Genomic DNA, 22630 nt, shown 5'->3' on the forward strand with positions numbered 1-22630 from the left:
TGAGTGTGTGTGTTGTTTTTCATGCTTGGTGAGAACATGGGCCTTTTATGTTTGTTCTTCACTAAATCTCTTTGCTGATAGCAGTGCTATCAAATAGAAGATGCACTGTTAATCTTTGTTGAATGAATAATGAATGAATACATTGAAGCAAACTGTGGCTAAATAGTGGGCCTCATCTTATTCTCAGATTTCAGATCCTTCAGGGTCTTCCTACTGCTATAAGGAGAAAAGGCCAGCTCCATAGCATAGTCTGAGATATTTATTATCCAGATTCTGAGTATCTTTTTTAGCTTCAACTCTTGCCACTCTCCACCTTTGCCTCTGGGCTTCAGGCATATTGACATTGTTGGGTATATTTAGGCTTTCTCAGACAAGATTCCTACTTTGTACCAGCTAACAAAAAAAACCAAAACCAAAACAACAACTTAAAGAATTCTTTCCTGACATCACCCACCTCAATTCCAATTCTAGGTGCCTACAGAGCACCTGTTATCCCTGTCATAATACTTAGAAGACTGTCAGTTACTTATTCACTTGTTTTCCATACTACACTATAAGCTTTATGAGAGCAGGGAACCCTGGGTCTTAGTCATCAATACAGAGAGCTTGACAGAAAGTAACCTCTCAGCAAACCTGAGGCTTAAACTGCAAAAGCTTAAAGAAAGTTTAACAGATGAAAAATTATGTAAGAAAGATTTCTGAATTCCCACCATCATAGAGCTCCAGTGGCATTGGTATAGTGCCTAGGAGTCAGGTCCTTGGCTCCAGGTAGCTAAGCAAGCCCCCTCTAGCTTCAGAAATCCTTTCCAGTGGAATCGCATAGCCAGAACATTGGAGTCCCATCCTCAAGTCTACTGTGACGTGTTACCTCTTTCTGCTCATTGCCTTGGGGAAATAGGCAATGTATACCTGCTGCCAATGCAAAGCTGAGCAGATGGTAAATGTCTTGTGCTCTGCCAACAAGAGTTAGGAGGAATAACAAAAATTCATTTACTTGAGACAAACTCTAGCCAGGGATTTAACTGAGAGTTGGCAAAGATAAGCTGTTAGCTTATGATTGATTTCTCAGTTACAAGAAAAGAAGAGTGTCTGTTTGATGGCCCTTGTAATTATCACAGACTATAAAGAAATCCTTCATTAGAATTCCTGTAGCATCTCCCCATCCCCCAATACCAACCATCTTTCTCCATGATCCGTCATTTGATTCTCTTTCCTGTCTCTTTACCTGGCCATCTCCACTATGGAAATTTCAAATGATCTTGCAAAGGCTTCTTTAACCAGGAGTCATATAGACATAGGATCACAGAATAAACTTTGTCATTTTACTCTGTGATTTCCAAAGGGCAGCTGGTTCATGAAGTTGTGTCAAGTTGGATTTTTGAGAACCACCCAGGGAACTCAGAAAAATACAGATACCATATATATAGATATAGATTTCCAGGTGTCATTCTTGGAAATCCCAATTCAGTAGATCTGGAGCTATACTGTCACATGTGTTTGTTTATTTATTTATGCCATTAGAATAGAGAATTTAATTGCATGACTCCAAAACTAAAATAACTCTAAATGTAAAATGCATTTTACAGGGAAAATTCCTTCACTCTCTCTTTATTTTTTTCCCTTTTAACCAATTTCTACAAATTAGTGGTGAAGATATCTACAGTTTTTAGTTTTAAGTGAAATCTATTTCTTGATATGTAGGTTACTTTATATATTTTTCTAGAATAAACATTGTAATAATTATAGTGATATGATTGCTGTCAATTCATTAGAATTATGGCAGAGTCCTCAGACCTATAATTTAATAAAAACGTAGTACTATCTCTGTGTATTGATGGAACCCAGATCAGAAAAATTAACATGCAGAGTAGAACCAAACAGGAGGCATTTTTCAATGGAGAAGCCACAAAGTCACCTGTGTTTTTAAGCCTTCTTGAGGTGACTCCAGCCCAAATGGACTCAGGAACCATTGCATTAGAGTCTATTCAATAATTTGACATGTATCTAGCTCCAGAATATCCTGATGGTGCATAAATAGCCCCTGTTCAAAAGCCAAAACATTTCAGAGAATGTTCTTGCAAACTGACCTCTGCTCTTGCAAACTGACCTGAGCTAATGGGTCATTTGTATAATTATCTGGTGATTTTGGTTAACATCAGTGGCCTCCATAATTTAGAAGTAGGTACGTGCTTATAGGTATATTCCTTCATGACATTACAACTGAGTTATATGCTAGAAAAATGTAATTCACAGACTGATGTCTGCCACAAATATAAGCAAGTAGACAGGCAAGTCCTGACCATATGAGAAGTTCATTAGAGGTGGACAAGCCTACTTGAGTTGTGCAAACATATACTTGGAGTCAAGTGACACAAATATTCCACATTAATATTTAAACTAACACACTTCTGAATCCTAATCCTAGGCACCATTCTAAAGGGTGTCTCTAGGCTTGCCATATTCTTAACATCTTTCCATTTTCATACAAGGGTGTTTCTAATATCTCTTATGCTAATTAACCAAACCTTTGATTTTGATTAGAGAGAAAGGCAGCTAAATACTATGTGTGGAGCCAGGTGGCCTGTACCACACACTCAGCAGCCTCTCACCCGGCCTCCACGAAGCACCCACGCTACTGCAGCAGCCCAGCCAGTACGTCCCCACAGAAGCCTGCCCACAAGTGGCACTGCAGCTTCTCCAGCTCCAGGGTGCCCTGGGCCTTGCACAGAACTGGGGTCACTTCGCAGAGGAGGGCCACCGGTGCCATGGCCCTCTGACCAGGGACTGGAGGAATGCTACCTGCTCCCGCAGGGTCTGTAGGTGAGATTAACATTTAAATTCATGGACGTTGAGTGGATTACCCTCCATTACCTTCCATGGTGTGGATGGACCTCATTAAAGCTTTTAAGGCCTTAAGATGAAGGCCTTAAAAACAAAACTGAGTTCCCCCGAGCAAGAAGGAATTCTGCAGCAAACTACCTTTGGACGCAAAAAGCAACTTCCCACGGTCTGTCTCCAGCCTGCTAGCCTACCTCATCAGATTTTGGACTCGCCAAGCCTCCACAATCAGACTTCCTGAATATTTGACCTGACTGCAACTACTGGGGACCTTCAAGATGGCGGAGGAGTGAGATGTGGAGATCACGTTCCTCCCCACAAATACATCAAAAATACATCTACATGTGGAACAACTCCTACAGAACACCTACTGAACCCTGGCAGAAGACCTCAGATTTCCCAAAAGGCATGAGTGAGCCAGAGCCACCTAATCAGCCATTGCTTTAACCCCATCCTGTCTGGGTGGAAACAGAAGTCTGAGGGCAACCTACATGCAGAGGTGGGGCAAAAACCTAAGCTGAACCCCAGGAGCTGTGCGAACAAAGAACAGAAAGAGAAATTTCTCCATGCAGCCTCAGGAGCAGTGGATTAAATCCCCACAATCAACCTGAGGTACCCTGCATCTGTGGAATACCTGAATAGACAACGAATCAATCCAAACTTGAGGTGGTGGACTTTGGAAGCAACTGTAGAGCTGGGGTTTGCTGTCTGCAACTGACTTGTTTCTGATTTTTATGTTTATATTAGGATAGATTTTAGCACTTGTTATCATTGGTGGATTTGTTTATTACTTTGGTTGCTCTCTTCTTTTTTAAAATTACTTTTTAATTTTTTATTTTAATAATTTATTTTTTTAATTTTTAATTTTAATTATTTTATCTTATTTTTATGTTAGTTTTTAAAATTTTTTGTATTTTTTTGTTCTCCCTTTTCTTCTGAGCCATGTCGCTGACAGGGTCTTGGTGCTCTGGCCTGGTGTCAGGCCTGAGAATCTGAGGTGGGAGAGCCGAGTTCAGGACATTGAACCACCAGAGACCTCCCTGCCCCATCTAATAACAGTGGCGTGAGATCTCCCAGAGATCTCCATCTCAACGCTAAGACTCAGTTCCACCCAATGGCCAGCAGGCTCCAATGCTGGATGCCCCATGCCAAAGAACTAGCAAGACAGGAACACAACCCCACCCATTAGCAGAGAGGCTGGCTAAAATCATAATAAGGTCACAGACAGCCCAAAACATACCACCGGACACAACCCTGCCCACCAGAAAGACAAGATCCAGCCCCACCCACCAGAACACAGCCACCAGTCCCCTCCACCAGGAAACCTACACAAGCCACTGAACCAACCTTATCCACTGGGGGCAGACACCAAAAACAACAGGAAAAACAACCCTACCACCTGCGAAAAAGAGAACCCAAACAAAGTAAGTTAAACAAAATGAGAAGACAGAGAAATATGCAGCAGATGAAGGAGCAAGGTAAAAACCAACCAGCCCAAACAAATGAAGAGGAAATAGGCAGTCTACCTGAAAAAGAATTAGAGTAATGATAGTAAAGATGATCCAAAGTCTTGGAAAGAGAATGGAGAAAAGACAAGAAATGTTTAACAAGGAACTAGAAGAACTATAGAGCAAACAAACAATGATGAACAACACAATAAATGAAATTAAAAATTCTCTAGAAGGAATCAATAGCAGAATAACTGAGGCAGAAGAATGGATAAGAGACCTGGAAAATAAAATAGTGGAAATAACTACTGCAGAGCAGAATAAAGGAGAAAGAATTGAGGACAGTCTCAGAGACCTCTGGGACAACATTAAATGCACCAATATTTGAATTATAGGGGTCCCAGAAAAAGAAGAGAAAAAGAAAGGGTGTGAGAAAATATTTGAAGAGATTATAGTTGAAAACTTCCCTAATATGTGAAAGGAAATAGTTAATCAAGTCCGGGAAGCTCAGAGAGTCTGATACAGGACAAATCCAAGGAGAAACATGCCAAGACACATATTAATCAAACTATCAAAAATTAAATACAAAGAGAAAAAATATTAAAAGCAGCAAGGGAAAAGCAACAAATAACATACAAGGGAATCCCCATAAGGTTAACAGCTGATCTTTCGGCAGAAACTCTGCAGCCAGAAGGGAGTGGCAGGACATATTTAAAGTGATGAAAGGGAAAAACCTATAAACAAGATTACTCTACCCAGCAAGGATCTCATTCAGGTTTGATGGAGAAATTAAAACCTTTACAGACAAGCAAAAGCTAAGAGAATTCAGCACCACCAAACCAGCTTTACAACAAATGCTAAAGGTACTCCTCTAGGCAGGAAACACAACAGAAGGAAAAGACCTACAATACCAAACCCAAAATAATTAAGGAAATGGTAATAGGGACATACATATCAATAATTACCTTAAATGTAAATGGATTAAATGCTCCAACCAAAAGATATAGACTGGCTGAATGGATACAAAAACAAGACCTGTATATATGCTGTCTACAAGAGACCCACTTCAGACCTAGGGACACATACAGACTGAAAGTGAGGGGATGGAAAAAGATATTCCATGCAAATGGAAATCAAAAGAAAGCTGGAGTAGCATTTCTCATATCAGACAAAATAGACTTTAAAATAAAGAGTATTACAAGAGACAAAGAATGACACTACATAATGATCAAGGGATCAATCCAAGAAGAAGATATAACAATTGTAAGTATTTATGCACCCAACATAGGAGCACCTCAATACATAAGGTAAATGCTAACAGCCATAAAAAGGGGAATCGACAGTGACACAATAACAGTAGGGGACTTTAAAACCCGACTTTCATCAATGGACAGGTCATCCAAAATTAAAGTAAATAAGGAAACACAAGCTTTAAATGACACATTAAAGAAGATGAACTTAATTGATATTTATAGGACATTCCATCCAAAAGCTACAGAATACACTTTCTTCTCAAGTGCTCATGGAATATTCTCTAGGACAGATCATATCTTGGGTCACAAATCAAGCCCTGATAAATTTAAGAAAATTGAAATCATATCAAGTATCTTTTCCGACCATAACGCTATGAGACTAGATATCAATTACAGGAAAAATACTGTAAAAAATACAAACACATGGAAGCTAAACAATACACTACTAAATAACCAAGAGATCATTGAAGAAATCAAAGAGGAAATCAAAATATACCTAGAAACAAATGACAATGAAAACACGATGACCCAAAACCTATGGGATGCAGCAAAAGCAGTTCTAAGAGGGAAATTTGTAGCAATACAATGCTACCTCAAGAAACAAGAAAAAGCTCAAATAAAGAACCTAACCTTACACCTAAAGCAGTTAGAGAAAGAAGCATAAAAAACCTCCAAAGTTAACAGAAGGAAAGAAATCATAAAGATCAGATCAGAAATAAATGAAAAAGAAATGAAGGAAACAATAGCAAAGATCAATAAAACTAAGAGCTGGTTCTTTGAGAAGATAAACAAAATCAATAAACCATTAGCCAGACTCATCAAGAAAAAAAGGGAGAAGACTCAAATCAACAGAATTAGAAATGAAAAAGGGGAAGTAACAACTGACCCTGCAGAAATACAAAGGATCATTAGAGATTACTACAAGCAATTATATGCCAATAAAATGGACAACCTGGAAGAAATGGACACATTCTTAGAAAAGCACAACCTTCCAAGACTGAACCAGGAAGAAATAGAAAATATAAACAGACCAATCACAAGCACTGAAATTGAAACTGACAACCCTCAGAATGGGAGAAAATATTTGCAAATGAAGCAACTGACAAAGGATTAATCTCCAAAATATACAAAGAGCTCATGCAACTCAATACCAAAAAAAATAGCCCAATCCAAAAATGGTCAGAAGATCTAAATAGACATTTCTCCATAGAAGATATACAGATTGCCAACAAACACATGAAAGGATGCTCACCATCACTAATCATTAGAGAAATGCAAATCAAAACCACAATGAGGTATCACCTCACACCTGTCAGAATGGCCATCTTAAAAAATCTACAAACAATAAATGCTGGAGAGGGTGTGGAGAAAAGGGAATCCTCTTGCACTGTTGGTGGGAATGTAAATTGATACAGCCACTATGGAGAATAGTATGGAGATTCCTTAAAAAACTAAAAATAGAACTACCATATGAACCAGCAATCCCACTCCTGGTCATATACCCTGAGAAAACCATAATTCAAAAAGAGTCATGTACCACAATGTTCACTGCTGCCCTATTTATAATAGCCAAGACATGGAAATGACCTAAGTGTTCATCGACAGAGGATTAGATAAAGAAGATGTGGCACATATATACAATGGAATATTACTCAGCCATAATAAGAAACAAAATTGAGTTATTTGTTGTGAGGTGGATGGACCTAGAGTCTGTCATACAGAGTGAAGTAAGTCAGAAAGAGAAAAACAGATATGCTAATACATATATATGGAACCAAAAAAAAAAAAAAAAAAGTTCTGATGAACCGAGGCGCAGGACAAGAATAACGATGCAGATGTAGAGAATGGACTTGAGGACACGGGGATGGGGAAGGGTAAGTTGGGATGAAGTGGGAGAGTAGGATTGACATATACACTACCAAATGTAAAATAGATAGCTAGTGGGAAGAAGCTGCATCGCATGGGGACATCAGCTCGGTGCTTTGTGACCACCTAGAGAGGGGTGGAATAGGGAGGGTGAGAGGGAGACGCGAGAAGGAGGGGATATGGGGATATATGCATACATATAGCTGATTCACTTTGTGATACAGCTGAAACTAACACAACATTGTAATGCAATTATACTCCAATAAAGATATTTAAAAAAAAATTCCTATGTGCGTCTTTACCCCTAGAATGAGCATTTTCCATTAAAATGGGGGTAAATACTAACTAGCTATTCTCAGGTTATATATCAATACTAAAACTAAATCACACATGCGTATATTAATCCATGGTCTATGCCAAAATATTTTAAAGTGAATTATGGTCACAGCAAGAAATGGAGACTAGGGAGATATAATATGAAGTCTTTGGTCGTAAAATGTTGGAGAACATAATAGTAAGAATATGCCAAACATTTATACTTAAAACACCAAAAGTGAGAAAAATCAGAGCAATTGCTTCTACATAACATTGCCAAAATTTGCTATTCTCCTAGAGTTATTCAATAGACAAATGTCACTTTTTGATACATTCTTTTAAAGTATTAGGTTCAAGAGTGTCTTGACCTCTCTTGCTCTAACTTTTCTCACCTGGAAATAAAAGAGATTGAACATTTAAAGTTGTACATTTGGGTTTAATATTTTATAAATCATGGGCATTTTCTATTTTTTTTTTTTCATTTTCACATTCTTTATAAATTCATATCCACACACACAAATTAACTCATTAACATAAAGGACAAATTTCCAAGTCAGTTGATAAAATTTGCCTAAAGTAACAGAGTAAGTAAATTGGTTATATGAAATACAATCTGTTGAATACGATGAATTTGATCAAATTCAGAACAATTATGGTACTTTTAAGTTATTTTCTTTTAGTTAAGATAATAGCAAAACCAATAAGTTAAATACTACTTAGTTTTATTATTTATAATTATTTTTAAAGTTCTGTTTCGAACTCAAAAGGTTAGGTATATGTATGTTTTTGTGTTTGTTATATTTTCAGTAGTGGAACCCAAAGGTTTCTAGTTTCAAATTAAGTTGTTGCCCATCCTGGGATTCTGGCCTACACTAATTGTAGATAGTTTTATTCACACATATGAAGTTGACAAGAGTGTGGGTCCTACGTGGGGGAGTAATATTGAATTGGTGGTAAAGAATATGGGTTTGAGGCTGTGTCAGAAACTTATTCTACTTTACTCTCACTGTCACACTCAAATTTCTGACACCTGGTGGCTGTTTTATTGTTGCTGTAGTTGTTGTTTTCTCATACCAAGCAATTCTCCATGACACCAGCTGTGTATTGCACAATTCAACTTAATTCTTACACTAACTAGAGTTACACAGACCCCACAGCTTAAGGGCTCAGTCCCATGAGACTGCCCCTCACTTAAAATGCCAGTCACAAGTAGTAGATCCCAGGTTACCCACAATTTCTGTCCAACTTGACTATTGGAAGTTCCCATGATCCCCATCATAGTTGTCTTTTTGCTGTGTCCTCACATGGCAGAAGAGCAAGGCTGCTCTCTGGGGGCACTTTTCCCATTTGTAGGGGCACTAGTCCCATGCATGAAGGCTCCACTCTTATGACCCCTGCCGAGGTCGTACCTCCAAATACAACATATGAACTGGTCGGGACACAAACGTGCAGTATATAGCATTCTGCCCCTGGCCCCCCAAATTCATGTTCTTCTCTCATGAAAAATACGTTCATTTCATCCCAGGTGTCCCTAGAGTCTTAACTCATTCCAGTATCCACTTTAAAGTCTAAGTCCAAAGTCTCATGTAAATATCATCTAAATCAGATATGAGTGAGACTTCGAGGTGTGATTTATTCTGAGGCAAATTTCTTCACCACCTGTGAAACCAGTAAGCTATACGCTTCCAAACTATAACAATGAGACAGGCATACGATAGACAGTCCCTTTCCCAAAGGGAAATAGACAAAAGAAGAGAGGAGTGACAGGTCCCAAGTAGGTTGAAAACCTAATGGTGCGATTTCATGAGCCCTTAAACCTCAAGAATAATCTTTGACTTGACACTCTGTTTTCCAAGCCCACTGGGGTAGAAACATGACCCCCATGATTTGGTAAGACTGCCCCACAGCTATGACTTTCTACCTAGGCCCTATCTCCACTATGGTTCTCTGCTAGGGCCCTATACCTTCCAGGCTGGGGTTCCTGATCCATGGCTTTTCTGAGTGGCCTCACCCCCCAGGGCTCCAGAAGGCACAGCCCACACTGCAGTCTTCTATGGAGGTCCCACCCCTGAGGCACTGGGCAGGAGCATCCTGAAACTTCTCTGCCCCCAGTCCATTGCACTCTGATCCTGTGGTGAGACTGTGGGGTTCTCTGAATAAGCTTTAGTGTCATTCTTCCATTGTCTTGAAGAACAGCATCTGATCTCTGTTGAGATGGCTGATACACACTAAACTTATCAAATGATTTTCTGGCCACACCATTAGTGTTCTCCGTTTTTGCAATATGGATACGTTGAGAATTTTTCAAACCTTTAAGTTCTGCTTCCTTTAAGAATAACAACCCCATCTTTAAACCATTTCTCTCTTTTCTCCTTTTGTTACACACAGTCAGTAGGTGTTAAGTTGTACCTTCAGCACATTGCTTAGAAACTTCCTCAGCTAAATATCCAGTTCCATTGCTTACAAGTTCTACCTTCCACAATGCACTAGAACACAAACGCAATTCAGCCAATTGATTTGCCACTTTTTAACAAGGATTGCCTGTCTTTCAGTTTCCAATAACGCGTTCCTCATTTCCTCCTTTAAGCCTGAGCTCTCACCAGAATGGCCTTTACTGTCCATATTTCCACAAATATTCTGTCCAGGGTTTCTTAGGTATTCTCTAAGAAGATTGAGGCTGTCTATGAGCTCTTCTCTTTTCCTTCTGAGCTCGTATCAGAATCGCCTTTAAAGTTTCATTCATAGGGATGTAGGCTTTTTCTAGCATGCACCTCAAAACTCTTATAGCCTCTACTTCTTACCTAGTTCCAAAGCCACTTTTACCATTTCAGGTATTTGTTACAGCACCCAGCTCTTAGTATCAGTTTAAGTTGCAGGATTCTCTAGAGACAGAACCACTAGGATATATATAGGAAGAGATTTATTATAAGAAATTGACTCATACAATTAAGGAAGCTGAAAAAATCCCATGAACTGCCATCTGCCAGCTGGAGAGCCAGGAAGGCTGGTGGTGTAATTCAGTCCAAGTCGAAGGCCTGAGAGCCAGAGATGCTGAAGATTGGTTCCAGTTCGGTCTGAAGGTCTAAGAACCAGGATTGTGGTGGTCAGAAGAAGATCAAAGGCCTATCTCCATCATTCAGGCAGGAATGACTGAATCCTTCCTTTTTCTGACTTTTTGTTCTATTTTGGATTGAATGGTGACCACCCATTTTGAGGAGGGCAGACCACTTTACTGAAGTCCATTGATTGAAATGCTCAGGTCATCCCAGAAACACCCTCACAGACACAGAAATAATGTGTAACCAAATATCTGAGCATCCGTGGTCCAGTCAAATTGACATATAAAATTAACCATCACACGGATGACTTTCTCTCTCCTGTCAGGGCAATGACAGTCATTTATATTTTTGACATGAGGTCCTCAAGATTGCAAAGGTTATTGGCTAAAGCCCTGTAACTAGCAAGTTAAATCACACAAGACAGAGATTGGGCAGATCTTTCTTAAATATTCTCAGAGAATAGAAACAAAATTTAAGGTAGAACATAATGGATAAAACAATCATATGAAGTCAAAAATTCTGTTGGAGTGGGGAGACATATTTAAATTTAAACCCAATTTATTGGTGATGATATCAGTAAAATCTATGCCAGAAAACATGCTAAATATTTTTACATATGAAAGCTCATTTAAACCTCACAACAATCTGTGATTTGTAACAACTGTTGATAATTTACAACTGAGGAACCTGAAGCATAAAGAAATCAGTTATTTAAAAGTGTACAGCTAATAAGTGGCAGAGTCAGGATTTAAAATCTGATGAGCCTGAATTCAGGGCCTATGTTCTTACATTCTCTTGTCTCCTTTCTTTCTTTCCTGTACTCTCGAGTTTCTTGGGCCAGTCCCTTTTCCTTTTATAAACCACTTTTACTTAACTTATCATGAGGAGATATGCTTTTTACAGCATTTAAGCATTTACCTTACTCAAAAAAAAAAAATAAGAAATGGATGACTATAAATATTTATATGAGTAGAAGAGATTATCCCTGCCTTAATCCTATCCCCTTAAAGAATATCCTTTCAAGTGCTGGGCTTAATAAAATGTTGCTGTATTATGTAGGCCAAGGTCAACTTATGAATTGATCATCTGTCACGACCAGAATTTTTTCAGAAACCCTTTACACTGTGGCACAGAATGGGTATAAGCTAAACATTTTCCCAGTGAATGAACTCAGTTCAGTTATACTGTTATTTCATACCCATAAAGGCAGCTTTCATCATGTCTCCTGAGTTAGGACTATTTTGCCTCAAAATGACAGAATCCCAACTTAAATTGTCTTACAAAAAGTAGAAGTTTATTGGCTCGTATCAATGAAAAGTCCCATAGTGAATAGCTTCAGGTACAAGTGGATTTAGGGTGACTGTTGCTGGTAATCTGTTTCTGTCCTCTCTGCCTGTCTTTCCTCTGTGTTGGCTTCAGAGTCATGCAAGATTTCTTAGCATGACTTTCCAATAGATCTGGAAGAATCCCAAAATTAATGTTAATTGTATTGTTAGTCCACTCCTGAATCAATGAAACAAGGAAATTTGATGCCCTCTTTGGACCAGTTGTGTGTCCCCTCCCTCCAGGAGCTAATGGGTAGAGTCAGTCCCTCTTGAACAACTTAGACTGATAGTGAGGGAAGAATGGTGTTCCTAAGGAGAATTAGAAAGTTACTGTCAATTGAAGGAACTGGGTGCTGCACAGGCAACGGTAAAACACTGACTTGCTCGACTGAGTAGTCATCTCTGGGATAAGGAGCTCTAGTTTTTCAAGCATTCTTCAAATGGCGAGATTCAGGGTCCTCCTAATAACAGGGTTATTCTCCTCTGAATAACTTCTAGAGGATATGTGTTTCCTCTACAGGGTCGTAGCCAACATGTCGAGTGATGTGTAGACCAAGTAAGAAATGGCTGAAGGGAATTTTCTCAGTGTGTGTATATGTGTATGGGGTGATGCGAATAATTGTTTTGGAGACAAAATAGAGAGGTGGGTGTTTCTTTCTGGTTTTAAAAGGAGTGAATGGGTATGAGAAAGTAGGGACACACAGTTACGGTTAATGTAAGGTATAACTTTTTGTTAATGTTCACCAGTGTTTTAGACAGCTGGGACTGGAGACACCTATAATTATTTAAATTAACTGTGTATCGTTTATTATGTGTCAGAAAGTGTTTTAAAATATAAATCTTAACTCATTTAATCTTGAGAGTCACATAGTATTATCACCCCCACTTTCCATGAGAGGAAACTGAGGCTAGATAAGTTAAGTAACTTGCTGAAAGCCACTCAAATACTAAGTGGTAGGGTTAGAACTAGAACCCAGGCAATCTGTGTTTTTAATCATTACAGTATGTTTGGGGGTAAAAAGAACCAGTAGACAATTGGAAGATAAAGTCAAGGAAATCTATAAAATAGAACAGAAAGATAACGAGTTAGAAAATTAGAGAACAAATAAAATTAAAGAATTATTTCAAGGTGGCCACCACCCCACAGATGAAGGGAGAGAAAAAAAGATTCCTGCACCTGAGGAAGATGTTTCTACACTGAACGGTCTGATCAAACTATCACATCATTATCATGAAATTTCAAACCAGTAAGATAAAAAGAGCTCATAAGTATATAAAGAGGTGAAAGGAATAGGGAAATCAGGAACAGAAATCAGAATAACACTGGACAGTAGATAAAATTAGGGCAGCCTTTAAAAATTTTTGAGGACAAATTAGTTTCAACTTAGATTTCTATAACAAGCTAAATTATGAATCAAATGTGAAGGTATATATGCAAAGCTGCACAAGGAGTTTACCTGTAACATCCTTTCCCAGGAACTATGAAGGGTGTAATCTATAAAATGTGGGAGCAAACCAAAAGAAGACATGAGATCCAGGTAACAGGAGATCCAACACAGAAGAGAGATACAGAATTTCCCTGAAAGGCAGCAAAGGAAATGTCTTAGAACAACAATTGTTCAGAAGTTCTAGAATGCCCCAATTTATATAGAAACAGAGGCATAGATTGCTCTAGATGGCAGGTCTTCTTGAAAATAATGAAATGGTTAATTACCCAGTGCACTCGACTACACTGAAAATGTGTCAATATTACACAAAGTCAGAGAGTTTGAAAGAGTTAATAAAGATAGGTACAAAGAGAGATAGCAAAAGCAAAAAAAAAAAAAACAAACAATTTAACTCCAGAAGATACACACAAGCATATAAAAGAAAACATAATCATAGCTCATAATTTCCCTGGAAGAAACAATATGCTGTTGACCCTAGGACAATGCAGGTGTTAGGGATGCTGAACTTCCATACAGTAGAAAATCCCTGCACAACTTTATAGTGGGCCCTCTGTATCCGTGGTTCTGAAGCCATAGATCGTGTAGTACTGTAGTATGTATTCAGTGAAAACTATCCTTGTACACCTGACTTGTGCAGTTCAAACCCGTGTTGCTCAAGAGTCAACTGTATCCTTATCTACATTAATCCCTGTGATCGTATTTTGTAGATGTGGTTTGTATTATAATCAATAAAATTATCCTTGATAATCTGGTGAGCCTCATCCAGTCATCTGAAAGGTTTTAAGAGCAAAACAGAGGTTTACCTGAGCGAGAAGAAATCCTGACTGTGGACTGCCGATTCAGCTCCTGCCCTAGAGTTTACAGGCAACTATCCTGTCCTACAGATTGTGGACTTGCCAGCCCCCACAAGTAAACCAGTCCCTTGAAATAACTCTCCATATAGAAGCATGTGTGTCTGTGTGTGTGTGTGTCCACATACTGTGTACATTGAAGATGTTATGGTGCTGGCTTGGAGGATGGAGGAGGGGGCCAGGAGCCAAGGAATGCACGCAGCCTCTTGAAGCTAGAAAACTCAAGGAAATGGGTTCTCCCCTTGAGCTTCCAGAAGAACTGAAGCTCGATTTTAGCCCAGTGAGATCCATTTTTGACTTCTGACTTCCAGAACTGTAAGATGAGAGATCAGTGTTTTAAGCCACTAAGTTTATGGTTGTCTGCTACAGCTGCAACAGTTACCTAATCTACTGTGCATCATATCATATGAGCCTTACCACCATCCCTGTTGTCATCTCTGCTTTGTATGTGAAAGACCTGAAACTTGGAGGCATAATGTGACTTAGCCCAGACCAGAGAGTAACCATCCTAGCTAGGACTCGGACCTGGTTCTTAAAACTTACAAGTTCATTGTTCACTCTTTCTCTAGCACACATTCTCATGGTATATTTGAAAGCTGACTCTATATCTCCTCAAAGACATTTCTACCTTTTATGGGTTAATAACAGAAAGAAAAAGAGAGAAGGAATTAAGGAAAACAAAACTCCTTGGTCTTCTAGTTGGTGTTTGCTTTGTTGGTGAGTAAACCGTCTGTCTGAATGCCCTGTTAGGTAGCACTGAGCGATTAATTTTATAGCTCATCACTGTGAGCCAACATGATGGTCCCTCCAAGACGTGCCAGGCTGTAAACACCAGCAACTGATCGATGCTGCTTTAATGAAGTACTGAGACTCCTTTTTACCCAAAGCCTTTTTTTTTTTCCCCCCTAGAAATTTGTCATATGTTTATTTTACACACACAGGTATACAAAATAATTACAGATATATATTTATGTATTGATTTCTTACTAATTACTAAGGGGAAAATGTACCTCTATGTGTTTTTGCTAAAGCAATCATAATCTTTCACAATCTTACCTAATGGTCTGTGGCAACCTGTTTTACAGCATCCTGATCTGAAGCACCTAACATCATTTATGAACTATTCTTGCCACAAATACTTACTCTGGATCTAATCAATCTAGAGTCCAGACCTAACATCCATTTTTCACATTACTCGGGACAGATGGTAAAGTTAAGCAACACTTACACAAAGCCTTTTAATGGTCCTTTCTAACACTTAAAAGACCACTGATCATAGAAAAGCTATTTCAGATTCCTCAGGCACAAAGAGAGTCGTATTTACCTCTTCTCCTATTCTACCCCGTGCAGAGTTTCTTTTGAAGGCTGTAGTTGCTTTTATTTTTGAAAGAGTGCTGTCTTTTCCACTCTTCCACAAAAATTACCTAAATTAGATGTTTTCTTTTTATAGTTTGTACAATTATGATTAATCATGAATAATACAGTTTCAGGAATTATAATTAGTAAGGCAAAGCATGGCATGTAATTTTATTTTATTTTTATTTTATTTTTTTATTTTATTTTTTTGTTGTTCTTGGTAGATTGGATGTAATATATAAGGGAACTGGATGTGTGATGGATCTATTTTCTGAGACGTGGATGGTGGTGGAAGGGCAGTTGGAAGAGGAGTGGCAAGATATCAGAAGTAGTGTTTGAGACATGTTAAATTTCAGATACCTATAACTCATTCACGTGGGGCAAGCAGGGGACTATAATGACATGTAATTTTAAATTGTAATTTTGAGTTGTAAGTTTTCAATTGATCCTACATGTGAATTCCTATCTTTTTAAAATCCAAAGTAATTCTCCTCATAGAATGTTATTTTAAATGGAGTGTATATGAATATGGTGGGAGGGGTAAAGCTGCTATAGACCTTCACTTTGCTCTTCCTGTTATAAATTCTTGCCTTTTGTAAAACTTGTCATTATGGAAAATTTCAAACATATAGAAAAGCATATCACATCATATTAAACTAAACTCCCATGTACCCATCACCCAACTTTAACAATTATTAACTTAGAGCCAATCTTGTTTCATTTATGTCAATTCCTTTATACTCTCCCCATTGGATTATTTTGAAGCAAAGTTCTAGTTTCAAAATGTTGTTTGGACAAGGGTTTGGAGGTGAGGGATGAACTATTTTCATCAAGGGGAACCATTTGTATCAAAGCAACATTTTGATGAATTTTTTTCACAAGAATTAATTTTTTCTGAGAATTAAATGCTTCTGGAGTTCTTCATTTCTGAAGTATACTGTCTTATTAATTAATTCAGCAAGTTGAATTCTTGCTGTATGTCAGGAAGCGTACTAGACTTCAGTGATACCATGGTGACTAAGAAAAAACTCTAGTGCTCAAAACATCATTATCTCATAGGGTGAGTAAGTAGATTAATGAGTAATGAGAATAATGATAGATTTATGTGGGAATATAAAACAGGAACATCTAATCCAGCCTTGGAGGGTCCAGATGTCTGAACAGAGACTAGAAGTAAACAAGGTTGAGAGGTAAGGAGGGTATGGGTGGGGCATAGTTAGTGATCTACTGGGAGGGAGAATCTATGTGCAGGTCTGTGAATAGGGAGATGTGTCTTGCTCCCATGGCTGCAGGGTAGAATATGAAGGGACAATTTGTAAGAGGTGAGACTAGAGAGGTGAGCAAGGAGTTTGGTTTTTATCTATAGCTTAGGGAGAGTCTTTAGAGAATTTTATTTAGGGAGCTGACAAGATATATCAGAAAAAGTGTTACCCCAGTCTAGTAGTAAGAGGAATTGCTCTGAGAGATTAACCATTAATTTAAAGACATCAGACAATTAGTCATCCCCATGCCAGGGCCTCTGGCCTTCTGACTTGTGATCCAAGGTCTTACATATTCCTCTGTTTTTTGTTTTTTATTTAAAATTTTAATCAATAAAATCGGCCAGTAATTCCTTCAGTTGTAATCATTTTATCTTTGTCATTAACCTGTAGTATAATAAGACATAAAGCAAAGGAGTGGGACTTCCCTGGTGGTCCAGGGGTTAAGACTCCATGCTCCCAATGCAAGGGGCCTGTGTTTGATCCCTGGTCAGGGACTAGATCCCTCATGCCACAACTAAAGATTCCGCATGCTGCAACTAAGACCCGGCGCAGCCAAATAAACAAATAAATATTAAAAACAAAACAAAACTAAGGAGTAAGCCTCCTGAGTCCAATTTCGTCAGTAGTAATCATCGTAGAACTATTTCAACCATTGATAATCTGCTGTTTATTCTGGGGCACTCTTTTCTCCTGTGCCATTATGCCTGCTATCTTATATCCCGACACTAAAAACAGTGTGTGACTAAATCCACAGATTTGTGCCAGTGAAGTCTTGCTGGGGGAGGAAGGTTAAGTGTGACCTGGGGGAATGAAGGACTTATAGGCGAAGGGTAGGCAATCCAACTCCTTGAATCTGGGGACTTCAGAGATCTTGTCTGCTGGAGTACTAGGTTTGAGCAAATAAGAAGAGGGGGCACTATTGGCTGTTGTTATTGGTACTGCTATAGAGCAGGAGTTAGTAAACTGCAGTCGATGGATCAAATTCGGATCACTGCCTACCTTTGTAAATAAAGTTTTATTGGAACACAGCCATGCTTACTTACTTAAATATTGTCTGTGACTACTTCTATACTACAACGGCAGAGTTGAGTAGTTGCAACAGAGCGAATAGGACCAGCAAAGCTTAAAGTATTCACTTTATGAACTTTTACAGAAAAAGATGGCCAACCTATGCTACAGAGGGAGAGTCAGTAAGGGTGGATCTTGGACTAGATTGTTCTCTGAAATCTGAAGAGGACTTATGAGCCTAGGGTCTGTAGGGGGGGTTCACGGAGGTGGATCTGGAGCCTTCGTTTCTCTGAGGCTGAGGGGCCCTTGGGTCCTATAAGGCTTTGCTTTGGGTGAGACGTTTGAGGGAGATGCTTTTCAGCTCATTACACCCCAGAGGGGCTTTCACTTGAGACTACCTAATATAAGCTCCATGATGATGCAAGGGCACTTCTTACCATCTGGTGACTGGTGAATTTCCACTTCTGTGTGGCATTTGCTATATGACATTAGAGCAATGAACAGAGCTTTCACTTCCAGCTGTGAGGCATCTGGCTTGGATCCCTTCTCTCCTCTTAGCTACAGTGTTCTTGATGTTCCTGCTGTGTGTTCTGAACCGGATTGGCATCTATCTTCCCCTCTGCGATGTCCTTTAGGCTTTGCCAGACCCATACCAGCCCAATCCGTCTCCCTGCTGACTCAGCGGGCTTGCCAGCAGGGTGCCTTCCTACCTCTGGGGAAACAGCAGCATTTCAGTTTTGACTACAGAGACTCACAGAGCTCAACACTCTGATTTTGTTAATTCACTTATTATTGTGCCTCTTTTCAGCATCAACCTTATATATAGATAGAGGCCTATGTGAAACACTACTTGAATCACTGGAAGATCTTCCCTGGTCCAAAATACTTCATCTACTGATCTTGCCGTGGTGCTTGAACTATTCCAATTTGGATTAAGTAGACTGAGCACTTATTAAAATGATAACGTTTCCCTATGCAGAGTAACTCACCCAGACACTAGCTAGCCCTTAAGCTAAAGAGGAATGAGTTGAATGGAGTAACTAAAGGAGAAATCTGCATCTCCAAGTAAATGGGACAAGTCAGATTTGAAAGAGAGAGGAATCTAGGTGATGCTGGGGACAGACAGGCCCAATTGGCACATTAAGAAGGAAATACATAGATACTGCATACCAGGGAGAGAAGATGTAAAATTGGAGAAAAGGGCATGAAAGGGATTATAATATAGAAATGATGGAGTAGTAGATTTGGCAGAAGCCGACTTGATGACAGAGGAGAACACTGAGGGGCAGGGAGGGTCTGAGACTTCCCTGAGGTACTGGAGAAAGTCATTGGCAAAGTCTGAATGAGAATCTAGGTCTGCTGACACCTGACTCTGTGCTCTTTCCCAGCTTTTCCCGAAGTGTGCCCTGGAAAGTACTACGTCTGCAAATATTAATACAGTTTTACTTGGAGAAGAAGGCATAGTGGTTAAATAAGTTCAGCGAACGTGGTTAGAAAGAGGCGTATCAGGGCAAAGTACTCCTCTACCATCTTGGGACATGAACTCCAACCATTTAGTCATTAGATATTTAACAAAAACCTATTATGAAAGGATATACCTATAATAAGTATTGTGCTAATGGCTGGAGGTATAATCATGAACAAGAGAGAGAGATGGTTCTTGTTCTCAGGATTTGCCAGCCTGCTCCACCCCTGCAAGGTAGATATTGATCAAATAATCATACAGGTGCCTAGTGCTGTATTTACCAGCTGAGTAGTGCTTTGCAGGGGGGCAACTGAGTTCTTGAGGAGCCTATGTCAACCGGTCCTTGTGGTGCAGTGGTTCAGAGATGATTTCTGGGATGAAAGGCTTCTTCAGCTGGTAAATGAAGGGTAAGTATAAGCTAACCAGGTAAAGAGGAGTTCAAGTAGAGGGGACAGCATGGGCATGTAGCAGGGAAAGCATATAGTGTGTTAGAGCAGAATGTTCTGGTTAGAGTGTCGAGGTCCACCAGGGGGACCGGGACCCCAAGTCCTCATCCTCTGAACACAACAGGTGTATATTTCTCCCACTGTGTCTTACAAATGTTATTATTCTCTGTGCTGTGAAACAGTTGGGAAGGACAACATCAGGGGAACTAAATGTGGGATTTAGTGAGTTAGGACAGTGGTGAGAGATGAGCCTGGAAGATCATGGAGGAGCCCTAAGATTTGGATCTTAATCCTAAAAGCAATTGTTCCACCGCTAACTCCCTGCGTGACATTTCCTGAGTCCCATACTCTTTTTGGACCTCGGTATATTCTTCCAAAATTGGATCAGATATTCTTCTTTGCTTTATGTATTTTTTAAAACTCCATCAAGGGTATCTGGCTCTGAAGAAAGCTGTACCAGCCTGGTCCTGAAGGGCCATTGAGTTACTGCCTTAGCCCAAAGATGATTTAGTGCATCAGTGCAGGGGCTGAGCAGTCCTGCCTGACCATGATGAGTTGTGATTTCACACAATTTGTTATTGCTGCTCCCTACCCACCCACTGCCATGGGTCAGGAGACTGAGATCCCCGTATCTTTCCATTCTAAATATGGCAACTCCCCTCTTCACAGAGTTACGTTTGCTGTGGGAAGAAGGGAAGTGGCAAAACCCAGACCATACGGTGGGTAGAGAGCTGGAGCTCTGTTTCGCACTGCCACTTCTCTCAGTTCCTTTTAAACCATCGTTGACAAGCACACACTCTCACAAACAAATGAACAAACAAAAAAACCCCTCTTTCTGGAGTTGGCATTTCTCCCCAGACTTCCAGGAATGTGTGATGGCTATTTTACTACCTCCCATCAGCCTTCTCTGACGGTGTGGTTTTCCTGTTTCACACATCATATGTAGGTAACTGAAGTTGTGGTACTTAGGGATGTGATGCTGGAGTTCTTAGCAAAACGTGTGGGGTATCCAGGGACCTTCTGGCCTGCAGGTGTAAATGTAAATGGACTGAAATAATCTGCCTTCTAGGAACTCCTGAGAACTGAGAGAGGCCTGCTTAATGAACAAAGAGAGAGTTTACACCTGGTCTACATAGAGAACCTCAAATGAAGCAGGTGCAGGACAGGGGAGAAGTGAGAGAACTTGAGCTCTGTGGTAGAGAGAAAGGCTTCAAGCCCCAATTCTGTTATTTACCAGTTTTGTTCCTTGAGTGAGTTACATTCTCTGGGCCCCAATTCTTTCATCCTTTAAATGCAGATTTTAATAAAGTTGTGATATGAATTAAATGAGGCAATGTATGAAAGCATTTAGCATAGTGTCAGGCATATAGTAAACATTTCAAAAGTACTAATAATAAAATTAAATATGCAGTCACTATCCCATAGTCTTTAGTGTGTATTCTATTTGTTCCTTTTTAAAAAAATTGTTTTAAATATTTTTATACAATTTTCTAAGGTTACACTCCATCTGCAGTTATTACAAAATATTGTCTATATTCCCTGTGTTGTACAGTACATTCTTGTAGCCTATTTTACGCCCAATAGTTTGTACCTCTCACTCCTCCACCCCGATATTGCCCCTCCCCTGCTCCCCACTGGTAACCGCTAGTTTGTTCTCTACATCTGTGAGTCTGCTTCTTTTTTGTTATATTCACTAATTTGTTGTATTTTTTAGATTCCACATATAAGCAATATCATACAGTATTTGATAAGTCGGTCTGACTTACTTCACTTAGCATAATGCCCTCCAAGTCCATCCAAGTTGCTACACATGGCAAAATTTTGTTCTTTTTTATGGCTGAGTAGTATTCCATTGTGTATATATATATCTATATATCTATCTCTCTATATATATATAAATATATGTGTATAAATATACCACATCTTCTTTATCCATTCATCTGTTGATGGACATTTAAGTTGCTTCCTTGCCTTGGCAATTATAAATAATGCTGCTATAAATACTAGGGTGCATTTATCTTTTAGAATTAGTCTTTTTGTTTTTTTTCAGATATATACCCAGGAGTTGAATTTCTGGGTCATGTGGTAGTTCTATTTTTAGTTTTTTGAGAAACCTCCTCGCTGTTTTCCACAGTGGCTGCTGTTTATTTCTTTTCTTTTTCTTTCTTTTTTTTTTTTTTTTAACTGTTACTTTTAGAGAACCAGATTCTTTTTTCTGAGTGTTCTTCTGTAAAATGTCCAGCTGTGTCTCATTTTTAGGCATGATGACATCAGGGTCTCTCTTACCAAGATCCCTGTTCACTGTCAGAGGAAACTGTTAACGTTAAGACACCTTCTGGGACTGAGGCCATCCATGTGTTCCTTATGAATTCCCTCATCTGTGCACCACATGAACTTTTGTCAGATGCCAGTGGTTCATGATCAACTTAATAATGAGCAGGAAAAGCGGATGACCAGTAGTCAGAACCAAATGGAGAGATGAGGCTGGTATCTCTTAAAGGGCATTGGAAGCCCTCAGGCAACACTTACTTTCCACAGACTTCCTGGGGCTGTTCTGACCACAGTTTCAGTGATTTTTGTACTAATTATTCTTTAGCTCCAGAGGACCATTATTTCTGCCCTCAGGATGTATGGCCATTGGCCCAGCCAAACTGCGTGTCTGTGTGCCTGTCTTGTCACCACTGCTTTAA

Source organism: Balaenoptera physalus, assembly GCF_965194825.1.
Source record: "Balaenoptera physalus genome assembly, chromosome: 3".
NCBI lineage: Eukaryota > Metazoa > Chordata > Mammalia > Artiodactyla > Balaenopteridae > Balaenoptera > Balaenoptera physalus.